The 14,872-nt window shown below is 41.4% G+C and overlaps 1 protein-coding gene across 3 annotated transcripts in view; it reads right to left on the bottom strand.

Moving 5' to 3' along the window:
- EHF (ETS homologous factor) overlaps positions 1-14,872 on the bottom strand; it is a 402,661-nt gene that overhangs the window by 314,948 nt on the left and 72,841 nt on the right. The gene's annotated exons all lie outside the window — the stretch shown is intronic.

Raw genomic sequence — 14,872 nt, 5'->3', positions numbered from 1 at the left:
GTTCCAAGTTGGACTTTCCTGTTAAACAAATGATAAATAAATAAAAAATATCAATGTAGTACACTGTACTGATGTAGTAAAAATGAATTCACTTTGCAGAGATTCTGTACAGACCAATTTAGAATTATTTCTGCACATTATGGTGATTTATTCTCAGGTCTTGGTCATATTCTGGAAGAAATGTCACTAGGTATTCATGTAACAAAAAGACTTCCAGTCATACTGAGATAGAACTGAGAAATAATTGAAGTGGATTTTGTACATGGCATGGACATCAAAATTCAGGCATATCACAACCAGTCCAATATATTCATAGTCTAATGGGTGGCAGAGAGAGACAGAGACTGACAAAATTTTTATAAAGATGGCTCCTGTCAGCTAAAGCAAAATTTATTGCTTGGCTTTGAATGAAACCTGTTTGGTTCTCTGCTGCTGACAGGGAAAAGACTGAAGACAAAGTTACCTTCTTCAGCAATGTTGCTGCAAGCAGAATATACTAACTGTCAGAATGGCTTGGCAAAAAGCTCATAAAAAAGCAGAAGACTTCCTCTGGGTAACCATTTGAAATGTCGGGACCTGCCAGAGCGAGACTGAATGGTCGAAATATTGGACTTGCATGCACTAAGTCTGAGATGTCATTTCTCAGAACATTTCCTTTTCTCTAAGGTATGGTGATCTTGGAGTTGGTATATGTAGGTCCAGGTGGTATGGGGGGCTTACCCCCCCTGCAAAAAGAACTTTAAAGGAGAAGAGAGATTTATGAGATTTGTTCTTCTGTGGGTTTTTGGTTAATAAAGAAAACATTTCGACTGCCGACATTTCAGTAGGGAGCTCTTCCTGTGACAAAACAGTCTTAACATTATCCACATTTCTTCTAGGGGAAAGTGACAGAGCAAAACCCATATGACAAACTCTCAGGGTGGCAGGAAGCTGTTGTTACACCAGCAGATACTGAAATCCTACATTGCTGAGCTCAAGAAGAACTTTAGCTGGTATATACTCTAAGACACTTGTATAGCATGGAGATTGAGACTACATAGCATAATGAACTGATGCCAGGAGTTAACACGAGTGCTATATTGAGAAACTACCTAATTTGTAATGTTATTCTGAATGTGACTCACCCAACCTGTCTCTCGTCTGGTCAGGATAAAACAGACAAACATTCGTGGGTTCAGTTCAAGCAGCTTTATTACACACAAACACATCAGGAATGAGGCTTTGTAACAAACTTAAATAAACTTATAAACAAACTGACTACCACACTCATACATGTTCTCTCAAAATGGCACTGCTGCCTACACATGCTTAGTATTTATATCCATGTGCTTACATCTGGAAAAAAGAAGTTATGTCTTACCATAACATTCCATCTGTGTTGTTGATCTTCTTTCATTCATCACTGATGGGTCATTGGTTCCATCCTCGTAAACTAGTCAGCCTAATACCAAGCTTGCGCCAGCCAAAAAACTCTCGAGCTAAGCTTTTACCCATAGTGCCCTTCTCCCCGTTACCTCAGATTGAGTTTGCCCAATATTAGTAAAGCAGAGGCCATTTCTGCACAAATGACCTGATTCACCACTTGGACCCAAAGTATCCCCCAAGAGCCTTTGGAGGGGGAAGGAGGGTGGGAAGTTATGAATGAAAGAAGATCAACACCACAGATGGAATGTTATGGTAAGATATAACTTCCTTATCTGATGTTGTTAATCTTCTTTCCATTCATCACTGATGGGACAGAATCCCCAGCTACCTTGTGTTCCTTGGACGGCCATTATGGAAAAACGTTCCTGAGCACCATTGTGCCAAAGGCAGCTCTCCCCCTGGAGACTACATCCAATTTGTAATGATTAATAAGGTTTTGGGGGTAGCCCATGTTGCTGCTGCACAAATATCATCCATGGAGGCTCTCGAATGGAAGGCTACAGAAGTTGCCATAGATCTGGTAGAGTGGGCTTTAACATTCTGTGGTATAGGCTTTTTCACAAGTGAATAGATGTAGTATATGCAGTCCTTAAGCCATTTAGATAGTCACCTTAGAGATGCAATTTCCCATTCTAGGTCCAGAGAGGGAAATGAAAAGTTGGTCAGTTTTACGCATTGGTTTAGTTCGGTCTAGATAAAACCTCAATTGTCTATACACATCCAAGGAATGTAGACAGTATTCCCCTTTATTAGTAAAATTTGGGAAGAATACTGGGAAGTCAATGGTTTGATTGATGGGAAAATCTTAAATAACTTTGGGAAGAAAAGAGGGATTCATCCGGAGTGATACTCTATCCTTGTGGAAGATTAAATAGGGCCTTTTAAGTCATACTGCATGGAACTTTAAAATTCATTTTTAACTTTTAGAAAGGTTTTGCATAACCGATAAGAAATGAGGGGAGAATTCTCAAGCCCATATTGAAAGTTAGATGTACTCGTGTGGTAGAAGCTGCAGCTCCATCCTCAAAAAATTTTGACAGATATTATAAGATTACTGTAACTGGAGCCGAGTTTGGGTCTAGCCTTCTTTTTGTAGACCAAATAGAGAATTTCTTCCATTTGTCTAGATATAGTCTTCTGGTGGATGGTCTGTGTGAGGTCAGGATAATGTCATGTACTGGTGAGGGAAGGTTATCCTACCTGGCGATTAACGGAAGTGGAGAAACCAAGCTGTCAGCTTGAGACTGGATAGGTTCGGGTGACTGAACCCTTAGGGGTGAGAAATCAGATCTAGAAAGGGTCCAGAATCCATGGTCGACATAACAGGTGATGCCGAAGGAAGGAGAACTAAACTTGTTGAAAGGAGGTATGAGAAGCACTTTGCATTTCAACCAAATAGCTTTCTTTATGAATTGGGGAATCCGAGGAATGAGGGATAGTCATATAGCAGTCCCGTGGGCCAATCGTGAAACAGAGTGTCCCTCAGGGACTCCTCCTGTGGAGGAAATAGGGCAAAATAGCTGCTGCATTTGTTGTTTAATGGGGAGAAGAATAGGTCACAGGAAGGCTGGCCTCAACGGCTGAAGACACTCGTGAGGCAGGATAATACATCTGCTCGACTTGTCTGCAATCACGTTGGAATTCCCTGGGATATGCATTGCTATTAAAAAGTGGTTAGAAGCTATCAACCACTGCCAAATTCTTATCACCTCTCGACATAGGGGATAAGACTTGGTTCCTCCTTGCTTGTTAATATACCAAACTACTGACATGTTGTCTGATTGAATTGTGATCTTCCCAGAAGGGTGAACAGATTGGAATGCTTCCAATGCTAACAGCACTGCTCTTAGTTCTAGAACATTGATATGCAGGTTGGCCCCCATTGTGGACCATGTGCCTTGGACTGTCTTCCCCTGAAAATGGCCCCCCACCCTATCAGGGAAGCATCCATGGTCACAATGGCCTTGGGTTGAGAGGATGGAATTGGGGGCTCCAAAGTTCTGTCTCTGGACTCATCCACTAAAGAAGGTCCTGTTTGCAATGATTGGTTATCTGAATCTGAAAGCATAGAGGGTGGTGATTTGGAAACCATTGGGATAGTAGAAGCCATTGAAGTATTCGCATGTGCAGTTTCGCAAGAGGCACTATCGGTATAGCAGCTGCCATGGATCCCAAAAGCTGAAGAACCTCCCTTGCTGAGGCTTTGTTTTGACAGAGTATCACCTGGAGCTGGAGCCTCAGTCTCTGTAGTCTGTGAACTGGGAGGGACAACAGACAAGAACGGGTGTTGAAGACTGCTCCAATGAACTCTATGGACTGGGCTGGAGCAAGGTTGAATTTCTCCCAATTTCTCATTATTCCCAAAAGTCTCACCAGGGAAAGAGTGTACTGTAGGGCTGCTACCAGAAAATGCTTGGAGGGACAGTAAGGAGCCAATCATCCAAATACGGAAACACCCGGAATCCTTCAAGTCTCAAGTGAGCTGTGACTACTGCCATGCACTTTGTGAATACTCTGGGGGCTGTAGAGAGTCCGAACAGCAGGGTACAAAATTGGTAGTGATTGGCTCCTAGCCAAAAGCGAAGTAGTCTCCTGGAGTGTTTGTCCATTTTGATGTGGTAATATGTGCCCTGGAGATCTATCGAGCACACCCAATCACCTTCCCTTAGAAAAGGGAGAATGGACTGAACCGTGGCCATCCGGAATTTCGTTTGTGCAATGGACATGTTCAAATTGCTGAGATCCAGAATTGGTCTCCAGTCCCCTGTCTTTTTTGGCACCAAAAAGAATCTTGAGTAGAATCCGGATCCGCATTGGTCTGGTGGGACTGTTTGGATGACTCTTTTTTGACACAGCTTGTTTATTTCTATTGCTGCTTCTTCCTTTTGACTGGGTGGAATGTCTGGAAGTTTTGCTGGAAGCTTTGGATAAGTGATGAGGGGAATGATGTAGCCTCTAGTCATAATTTTCTGCACCCAATGGTCAGAAGTTATTGATTGCCAGGCAGTGTGGTGCAGAGAGAAACATCCCCTGACTGCTTCCAGAGGAAAGCATTCGAGCTGCTCTTCAGGAGCACAGGTAAGGCTGCCATGAGAAAGAATCCCTGGGTCCCTGATTATGCTGACCCCCTCTGCCTTGGTAGGGGTGTCTTCCAGAATTGTTACCCCATCTGCTCCTGAGGTTATCATCGCCACATGTGGCACGGAAAGGAACCTGAGATTTTTTTGTGCCACATTTTTCTGCTCTTCTGGTTCCTGTAAAAGTAATGTTGTGGATTGGAAAAGCATAGACCTATGGTAGACAGGATCTTACCGTCCTTCTCACACCTGGCCAGGGTGTCTTTCAACTTAAGGCCAAAAAGGGAAGATGCTTCGATTGAAGTGTTCAGAAAGAAAGACTTAAAAGGGTCTGTAAAGTCACAGAGGCACATCCAGGCATGGTGTCTCATAACTATTGCCTGAACCCGCCACTCTAGCTGCCCTTTATTTAAATGTGAGAGCAACCACATGGACAAATTGGAGATAGATTCCAGGGTTGCGAGCTACGAAGCAACTTTGTCTCTTACCTTGTCAGACACCTGTCCTGTGAGCGTTCCAGAAAGTTCAGAAACCAAGTCTCTTAGGAGCCTCGTAAAATGTGCCAAGTAATTCAGACACCGTATGGCAAAAGTTGCTGAAGCAAAAACTCACTTCCCTAATCTGTTCACAGCCCGGGACTCCCTGTTGGGCGGATGAACAGTATGACTCTCTGCGACGAGATCCTTTTTCGTGGCCACCACCACCACCATAGCATCAACTGGTAAACCTCTAGACCAATGCGGGTTCTCCTCTGGGAGGATAGTATCTTGTCAGGTCTCCGAGGGATCGACTCAGCAGAATTAGGGTTTTTCCAGGCGCACTGCACCATGAGTTGTAGCAGCTCTTCCACAGGCGGGGTCACCCAAGAGGTAGATGGCTGGGCAAGGAAAGCCTGCAGAAACACGGACTCCTCGGAAGAAGGGTTAGTGGGCTTCCAATCACCCCCCTGTTTCAACATTTCAAGGATGTCCCCAAAGGAGACATCATCAGGGGGTGACCATGGGGACCCTTCCCCATCATTGAAAATCATATCCTCCATCAGAGACTCTTCAGGGGAGTCTACATGCTTCCTCTTGCATGATCTCTTGCATGGTGGCTCCTCAGCAGGGCCTCTGAGGAGGACTTGGAAGAGGGGGTGCACTATAGCAGGGTCTTCTGCTTCTTTCCTTCCCGGTGTCCCAGGCCGGTAGCTTGTGTCAGCTGTAGCTCAGGGCAAAATGAGGTCTAGGATTCCAATGTTGGTGGAATGCTTCCAGAAGCAAGTGCCCTCTCCATAGCTCAGAAAGCAGTCTGCACGAAGAGGGATGTGAGCCTGGAATTGGGAGGGACAACCTCAGAATGGAGCTCACACCCTGCTCTGCAGAACCCGCTCCTGAGGGTGGAGCCTCAACCAGGATTGGTGCAGACAGAGCTTCCAGCAGCATGGATGGAACCGTAGAGACACTCAGAACTGTACTTCAGGCCAAAGAGTCCACATCCCAGTCACAAAGTTGAGGAAGGCTTGGTTCTGAAAGGACCGAAGGCCAAAGGGACAGTCCTGGAGCAACAGTGAGGTCCACTACTGGTGCCGAGATGGGGGGTTCTGAATAGGACATCGAAGATGAAGACTTTGGACCCGATATGGTCAAAGGAGGAGAGTAGGATGGAGTCTGGAGAAACCAACCCAAGTCCTGCAAGTGGATGAGTCCTAGATGGAGTGGGTATCCCCCTGGTTGTCAACAGCTGATCCACAATACACAACACGTCAAACTCAGAAAGTCTCTTGGTGGATCTAGTGGACACTCCTGATGGGCAGTCAGACCATTCAAGGAACGGACTCTATACTTGCTCTAGAAAAAGATCTGTTGATGGAGAGTATTGGGTCTGTGGTGTGGAGTCTATCAGCACTGATGTCTCAAGTTTGGAGACAGGAACCAGTGGCATCAAAATCATCGTTATCGGAACCGTGAAAGGACTCGATGCTGGAGGGGCACTCAGTGCCTGCACAGAAGGTTCAGTAGTAAACAGGATCACAGAGGTAGGCACTGAAGACATACTCTGTACAAAGCAGCATTCAGTGCTGAAGCAGGAGCAACCTTTGAAAAATTAGTAGTGAGTGCTGTAGACAGTATCGGATGTGAAACAGGCGCTGACAAAGGAACAGCCGTAGTCAGAGTGGAAGAGGTTGGCACCGATGAGATGGACTTATCCTCTGAAGACAATTTTGGTACTTTAGACTTAACAGACTTGCCCTGGTCACCTGAGGGTGAAGAGGAGACAGATTGGGACCTTTTCTTTTGTAGGCGGGGATGAGACCTCTATTGCAGAAATGGCCTCTGAAAAGGGCATCTTAAGAAGGCCCTTCAAAATCAGTTTGTTTTTGTGCTCATTTAAAGTGCGCTGACTAAAACTTTGGCAAATCACACAAGGAGGTTGCACCGAAAGATGGAGCACCCCCCAGACAATAAACACAGTCATCATGGGAATCACTGTTAGGCAGTTTTCCCTTACAAGAAGCACAATGCTTAAACCCTGACGTGCCTTTTTTATCAGACATCATGAAAAAATATAAACACACAACAAGTTAGATGGAAACCAAGGGGAATGAGGCAAAGAGTTTTTATATATTAATATAGATATATGAGATAAGGTGAAAGAAGAAGAAGGAGAAATACCACGAGGGGTAGGGAGAAAAGCCGTACCACCAATGGTACTGAAGAGTACCAAAAAGGTAAAACAGAAGGGTAAAAAGGTCTACCAATAGATTCAAAAGTAAAGAAATATCAAAATACCAACAAGAAATAAGAAGTAGATACACAAAATCCAGGAAAATGTCAAAAATTTTACATTTAGCTGAGAGCTTGGCTTGAAAGCGGCTTTATGGCTATGTGGCAAATGAGATCTGAGGTAACAGGGATAAGGGCACTACGGGTAATAGCTTAGCTCAAGAGTTTTTTGGCTGGTGTGAGCTTGGCATTAGGTCGACTCGGTTCCAAGGACGGAACCGATGACCCATCAGTGATGAATGGAAAGAAGATTAAAAACATCAGATTGGTTCTTAAAGGTAGATACACACACTGATCTACATCCTCCCTCCTTGAGAAATAGATCATATAAGAAATGACAGAATTCAATGACATGCTATTTACAGAAATGATCTTTTGACATGTAGTTATACAAATTTAATTCTTTGACATGCAGTCATACAAAAATCAGACATATATAAAACAATAATGTCCAGGTTGCTGTGTATTTTATACTAGGTCTAGAAATATGACCTGACCTTGTAACATAAAAGTCAGAATTGGATCTAGCAATGAGGACTGTCTTCAAGGAATGTTCAACTCTGGGGGCAACTGGGACATCATCAGGAATGGGAATGGATACTGAGACATGTTCTTCGGTATTTACATTGTCAGGTTTGCTCTGAGATCTAGAGTCTGTATCACAGGTACAATGCTACATATAATTTCTTATACAGGAAGAAGATGTCTGCAGTTTCTCCTGTAATGTATACCCTAAGATTCCACTAAGTAGAATCTTGGCTTGGTATATACACCTCTAACTCAACCAATTCGATCAAAGCCTTTCACCTTTCGCATCTTCACTGTCTCTCCTCCTTTTAACGGACAAAGACATCTGCTTGTTTTATCATAGCTGGACTTCTGAGAAGAAGGGTTTTGATTGCTCTGTTTTCAGCATTAGGCACCAATAAACTAGAACTAATAGGCAAGGTTGTTCTGGTTTGCCTAGATAGAAATCTCTGAGCAGGTGAGCCAAGTAGGTTTTCGCAGGGTATATTTCTGAGACTGAGTAAATTCAAGAAGATATCAGTATTGTTGTGCTTTGACCTCTCCAGTAATTGCTTTGCACTCATGTTTAGCAAGGCCATTTGACTGTGGATATTCAGGACTGTTAGTAACATGGATAAAGTCCCACTCTTTAGCAAACCTCTGAAACAATTGATGGGTAAACTGAGAACCGTTGTCAGAAATAACTTTGTGTAAACTACCATGAACTGAGAAATGAAGTTTCATCTTAGTAATAACAGCACTGGACATTATATTAGTTATCAAATCGATCTCAAACCAGTTCGAATAACAGTCTACAAACACTAAATAATGTTAAACTGAAACTCAAATATATCAGTTGCTACTGTTGACCAAGGCAGTTCAGGAATTTGGCTTAGCTGAAGTAGCTCTTTCTGCAAATGCGGCTTAGTACTGTTGCACACTGAAGAAGAAGTAAACACTTTATCAATATCATTTGCTAGAGAAGGCCAAAATACTAGTCCTCTTGCCCTTCTTTTGGTAGAATCAGAACCTGGATGGCCACAATGCAAAATCTGAATGCATTCATGCTGTAAGGAAGTAGGAACAACAACTTTTGGACCTTTGAAAATGATACCATCTTCTATCAGCATCTCATCTTCATTCACAGGTTAAAAGGAGGGTGATGATCACATGAGTAATTGGACAAGAGCTGGACTCAGTTATATTGTCTCTCATCATCATCATCCCCCCTTTTTCCATTTTTTTTATACATGGGGTCGGGGTATCGTTTTAACTGTCGCCAACTCTCTCGATTCAGTGCCATACTCCTGCCTTCTTCAACACTCATGCCTGACTTTCACAGATCTTCTTTCACACAGTCCATTCACCTTTTTGCTTGACATCCTTGCTTCCTCTTACCTTCTTCCTGTCTGTCCCAAATCTTCCTCACCAGATTGTCTTCTGCTTTTCTACACATGTGCCTAAACCACTGGAATCTATTCTCTTTGATCTTTTCTTTCTAGAGTCAATATGGCTTAATAGTTAAGGTCTTTGTGTCCCATGGACAAGGTACAAGGTTAGATCCTGACCTCCGACCAGTGCCTGTTTGGAGTTTGCATGTTCTCCCTGTTTCTCCGTGGGGTTTCTCCCATGTCCAAAAAACATTCTGAGTGTTTCCATCTCAGACTCACCAATGAATGGAGCTGTGGGCAGTAGCACAGACTCTACATGGTGCCCTATAGGGCAAAGAGTTTTACAGACCAACCACTTTGGGTATCTACTGTGGTGCGAAGTATTCTCAAGGTTGTAGAATATGGATCACAGAATGTGTGCCGTGGCAGGGCTAGCCACTCGACGGTGTAAAATATGGCTGTAGGTGATTCAGTTATGTTGACTATCAGCATCTCATCTCTGTATGGAAAATAAGGTTGTACTTCTGGCAGTACACAGGATTGCTTTGATGGCCATCCTACATTGATGAAGTGGTTGAGCTTTTGTAAAATCGGATCAGTCTTCGTATGATCTCTCAGATCATCAAGTCTCTTGGTAGAAAAATTACACACTTCCATGACATCAAAGTCAAAATGTTCTGCATCAAGCTGTTCCATGTTATTTCTGGGTGATCTGGATAAGGTATCAGCCAGATAAAGAAGTTTACCCCTTATATAGACCATTTTGAAATCGTACTTTTGCAGTTTGAGAATCATTCTTTGTAGCCTTGCTGGAGCGGAATGCATAGGCTTCTTTAAAATAGTGACTAGAGGTTGATGGTCAGTTTCTATCTGGATAGCTCAGCCATAAATATAATCATGGAACTTCAAACATGCGAACACAATTGCCAAAAGTTCCTTCTCAGTTTGAGCATACTGCATCTCAGTGTGGGTAAGAGTTCTAGGTGCATAGGCAACAGGTCTGTCCTCTTGAAGAATAACTGCACCAAGACCCAACTTTGAAGCATCACAGGAAAGAACTACTGGTTTGTGGACATCATAGTATCTTAATGTATGCAGGTTAGCAATTTGCTGTTTGAGGTTATCAAATTCTCTCTGGTGTTGTTCTAACCATGACCATGCAACAATTCTGTGATTATGTGTGTTAGCTCTCTAAAGGCATTGATAACTCACTAAAGTCAGGGATAAATTTGCCCAAATAGTTTACCATACCAAGAAAACACTGTAGGGTTTGGACATTGTCTGGAGCTGACATATTAAGAATGGCTGCTTGTTTGGAAGAATCTAGTCATAACCCTTTACTGGTAAATAAATGACCTACATAAGTAACTTCTGGTAATCTGAATTTGCACTTCAGAGGATTGAGCTTTTAATTCACTTCATGCACTATGCCCAGAATTGTCTTGAGGTTTTTGTTATGCTCTGTGCAATGCCCCTGCACTGGCCCAGTAATTAAGGAGCCTTAATCCTCATTACTGGCAAGGGACGTACACAATGGGAGGATTACAAGTACACACTGACAGTAAATTTCCCTTAAGAGCATAGAGAGATCACAGTCAGTCTGGGGCTGGTTTCTCCATCTCTCTCTCCAGATCCCCAATAAGACTCCCCACTGACACAGCTATGGGGTTAAGATCTCAGCCGAGGGGTCAAGCCAAAATCTCCAGCTCCCTCTCTGTCCAACCAGTGCTTTGTGTCCCTGCCCAAGTAGCTGACACACACACACACTTTGAGATATGATTGATATACAAACATACACACACACACCTAGGAAAGGCTGGCACAGTCTTCTGCCCAGACTGTAAAGTAGTACCAGCTGCCACCAGCCATCCTTACTTATCAGCTACTATAAGCCCCTTAAAAAGGGTGTCCAATCCTACTGTGTAATGTTACTATTAATCCAAATGGTAGTTTTCTCTAAGACTTGCAAGGCTATTTAAGAGTGGCCTGTACAGTGTCACCAAATATGTATGCAAGTACTTCAAGAGTTTCAATATATCTCACAAATATCAGCCACAAGGATATGTTTAAATATATTTAATAATAAATAATAAAAGAACAAGACAATACTCAGAAAACACACAGTTACTTCAGAGTTCAAAATCACAGGAAAAATTTTAAAACAACATTGCAGGACAGTCTCAAATAAAGACAGAAAACATCTAAACTAATCTTTACTATATTCTTATCTATATCTAAAAGAAATTACCGTACCCTGGTTACTTACTATTAGCAAGCAGATGATGGACATTTCCAGGTCAAAGACAAAATACAAAATGTATAGTATCTCTTTGAGAGAGTTCTTCAATTAATATCAAACATTACTACTGGGTTAGCTTGGATGGCATTACTCTTTGTCACTTGACTTCAGTTCCCAGGCAGAACAGAAACCTAACATCTCTGTGTTAAATATATCTCTCAGATGTGCAGCTGCTAGGAAGTTATAATGCAATCAAACACTTTACATTATAAACCTAGTAATTATTCCACTCCAAGAAAATAGAAAAAAAAGTATAGCTCTAGACATCCTGTCTCCTTGCTGCATTAACTTTTATAGCACACCATAAAGCACTTAATTTCAACTTATTTTTGAAAGTTTTGCTAGTTAATCTTCTATGTTCCAGCATGCTTTGCTGTGGTTACATTCTTGAAGCTCAGTACTATACAAACTCTGTTCAACACACACTTCTGTACCAGTAGTTTAATATACACATAATATATAGTTCTCTTACATTTGTAAGACAAGCATATGGATCATATTGATATTCATAAATGACATATGATTATTTACAAAATTCCAGATAGCTGGGCTGGCAGTGTCATACTCAGCTTCACCATTACCTCCAACCAGCAAATCATCAACTATTATAGCACTCAGGTAGCTTGAAATAATTTTCTCCATTGCATGCTGAAAGACTTCACTGGCAGAATTTATTCTAAAAGGCATCCTAAGGAATCTGTATCTACCAAATGGGGTACTAACTGTAGTCAGTAGTGAGGATTTGTGATCAAACACCACTTTCCAAAATGAACTCTTTGCATTTAAGACAGAAAAAATAGTGGCATTTGGCATGAGGGTTGCAATCTTCTCATCTGTACATATAGGATGATGAAGTCTCTTTAATGCCTTGTTCAACTCTCTTGGGTCAATGTATATTCTGATTTCACCCACTCAGTTGGTTCTGTGACTGGACAAATCATACCCTGCTGCACCATTTTGTCTAACTGGACCTTGACTTTGTCCTGCATAGGTATTGGAAGCCTTCTTGTTGGTCTAACCACTGGACTGACCTCTGGGTCTACATTCATTGAGTACTCAACTGGAAGTTTACCTAGCTTGTATTTGAATACATCAGCATACTCTGAAAAAATAGCATCAGTAAAGCTGGAACTGGGACATGTGATTACATGATGGACTTTTTTGATAAAAGAAAGCAGTTTCATTCTCAAACTGTCTCTGAGACCCAGTAATGACTGCACAGGTCTTCAAACTACATAAAACTGCAAGCTGTAACTGTTTCCAGCTGAATAGCATGAAAACACTACTGAGCCTTTGGTTTGAATCTCTTCACCTGCATAAGCAACAAACTTCTCACAATTTTCCAAATTAAGCTGCTCACCAGCTCTCATTTTAGCAAATGTTTCTGCTGACATTACATTACACTTTGAACCAGTGTCTACTTTGAGCTCTCTGGGTTTACCATTGATCATGACAGTACAAAATACTTCATTCTTTGCCAACAAATCTACTGCATTAACATTTTCACTGACCACTGACACACCATCTACATAGAAAGTAGGATTGCAGCCAGGGGAGCCCACAGGACTTTTTACAGGGGGATGCAAACCCACAGCCCCCACACACAGCCATTCCAGTGTCCCATTACTTGGCTATGTCTCCCCAGTTGCCATAAACACTGTTCAAAACTCTCAGTGTGCATACTGTTTTATGTTTTACTTGTACAATGATTACAGATATTTGGATTTAGTTTACAACTTTTATTTCACATTTTGTAGCACAAACACTGATAGACATTTGCTAAACAAAGCAATACAGCCTTACAGTGAAAACAGACTTAACATTAAAACTTCTCTGCCTTTGAAACTCACATTTACTGAAACAGCACTGAAACCAACATTCAAAGAAAATGCATCTGCCATGTGGTGGGTTATGTTTAGCTTTGGGCTATTTTCAAATCATAGGTCCCTTGCACATGTTTTAGGACCATGCAAAAGTAGTTCTTTGATTCACCTTCCTGATTGTATTAAATTATAGTATATAATAATTGAATTATATCCCTTGTATAATACAGGACCACTTGTTAGAGCATGTTTTAAATTTATAGTTTTGAACATTTTTATATTAAGCAATGAAACAAAACATATGAACCACTAATGACTAAGCTGCCCAATTCAGAACATTGCAACCATAAAAGGCCAATCAAACGTCTGTCATTACAATCCACCAATATCAATCAATATGCACAATCTCTGCAGAAGTAAAAGTCATCTGAATAATTTCACATTAAAGAGATCTGAATCTAATGAAGAGGTTGCTGCTAGAAAACAACTTTATATTTCATTGTTTCATCTATAAATTCAGTGTCTTCTGCCCTTGAAAAATAAATTGCATATGTTACATTAAAAATGTAAGCTGGTATACTGCAATAGGGAAGGGATGGCAAACTGAAAAAACAGGTTCATAGTTACTAGGCTTCTCATCCAAAGGAGGACGTTCTCAGGACTGTAGCACCCCACCCATTTCAAATACAAATCAACATGCTGTGGGAGTAGAACTTACAGCCCTCTACCTCAAGATGTAAGTATGCTACCTGCTGTGCTGCTAACACTGCTTTAAAATTTTATACCACAATAGTGATACCACTTGCTAAACAAAGCAGTTGCACATTTTAAGTAGACTTGGCATGAGCAGGTGTAAATTTCTCTTCCCTTGAAGCTCACAATTCCTTGAAAATTCACTTGCTAAATCTAACTAGGGCATTTCACTCTCTCACACACATGCACCTCAATCTCTTAGTGCAAGAAATCTAGACAAAGCCTAAAATAAATAGGGACAGATTATAAATATTGCTCTCATGAAATTAGAAAGTTGCTAGAATAAGAGGAGTTGTGTTAGTATGCATTGTTCTAAAGGATATGAAGTCTAAAACTCAAATGTCTGATATTATTTAGCACCTGCAATCCTTTTTAGGAGGAACAGACAAAAATATGGGGCGGAAATCTGGACATTCTACAAAAACCTGGATAGCTGATGGGTATGGTACCTCCCTCTTATACACGCGCACACACACACACATACACACACACACACACACACACACACACACACACACACCCCTCAATCTCTTAGCACAAAAAATCTGTACAAAGCCTGTTATAATGGGGGGGGGTCAAAGAACCAAAACTAGGGACACATTTTAATTATTGCCGTTATAAATTTAGAAAGTTTATAGAATAACAGGATTTGTGTTAGAATGCATTTTCTGAAGGATATGAAGTCTGAAACTCAAATGCATGTCATTATTTAGTAAATTTACTTCCTTAGCAGATTCCAGTGATTTGTCAAAAAAAAAAAAAAAACACAATTTTTTTGAGGAACAGACCAAAAATATAAGGCAAAAACTGGACATTCCGTGAAAATCTGTAT

This window comes from Protopterus annectens, chromosome 9.part0 (assembly GCF_019279795.1).
Source record: "Protopterus annectens isolate FY-2018-M chromosome 9.part0, PAN1.0, whole genome shotgun sequence".
NCBI classification, from domain to species: domain Eukaryota; kingdom Metazoa; phylum Chordata; order Ceratodontiformes; family Protopteridae; genus Protopterus; species Protopterus annectens.
Note: the sequence above shows the minus strand (reverse complement) of the source record. Positions and strands in the feature narration are given on the sequence as shown.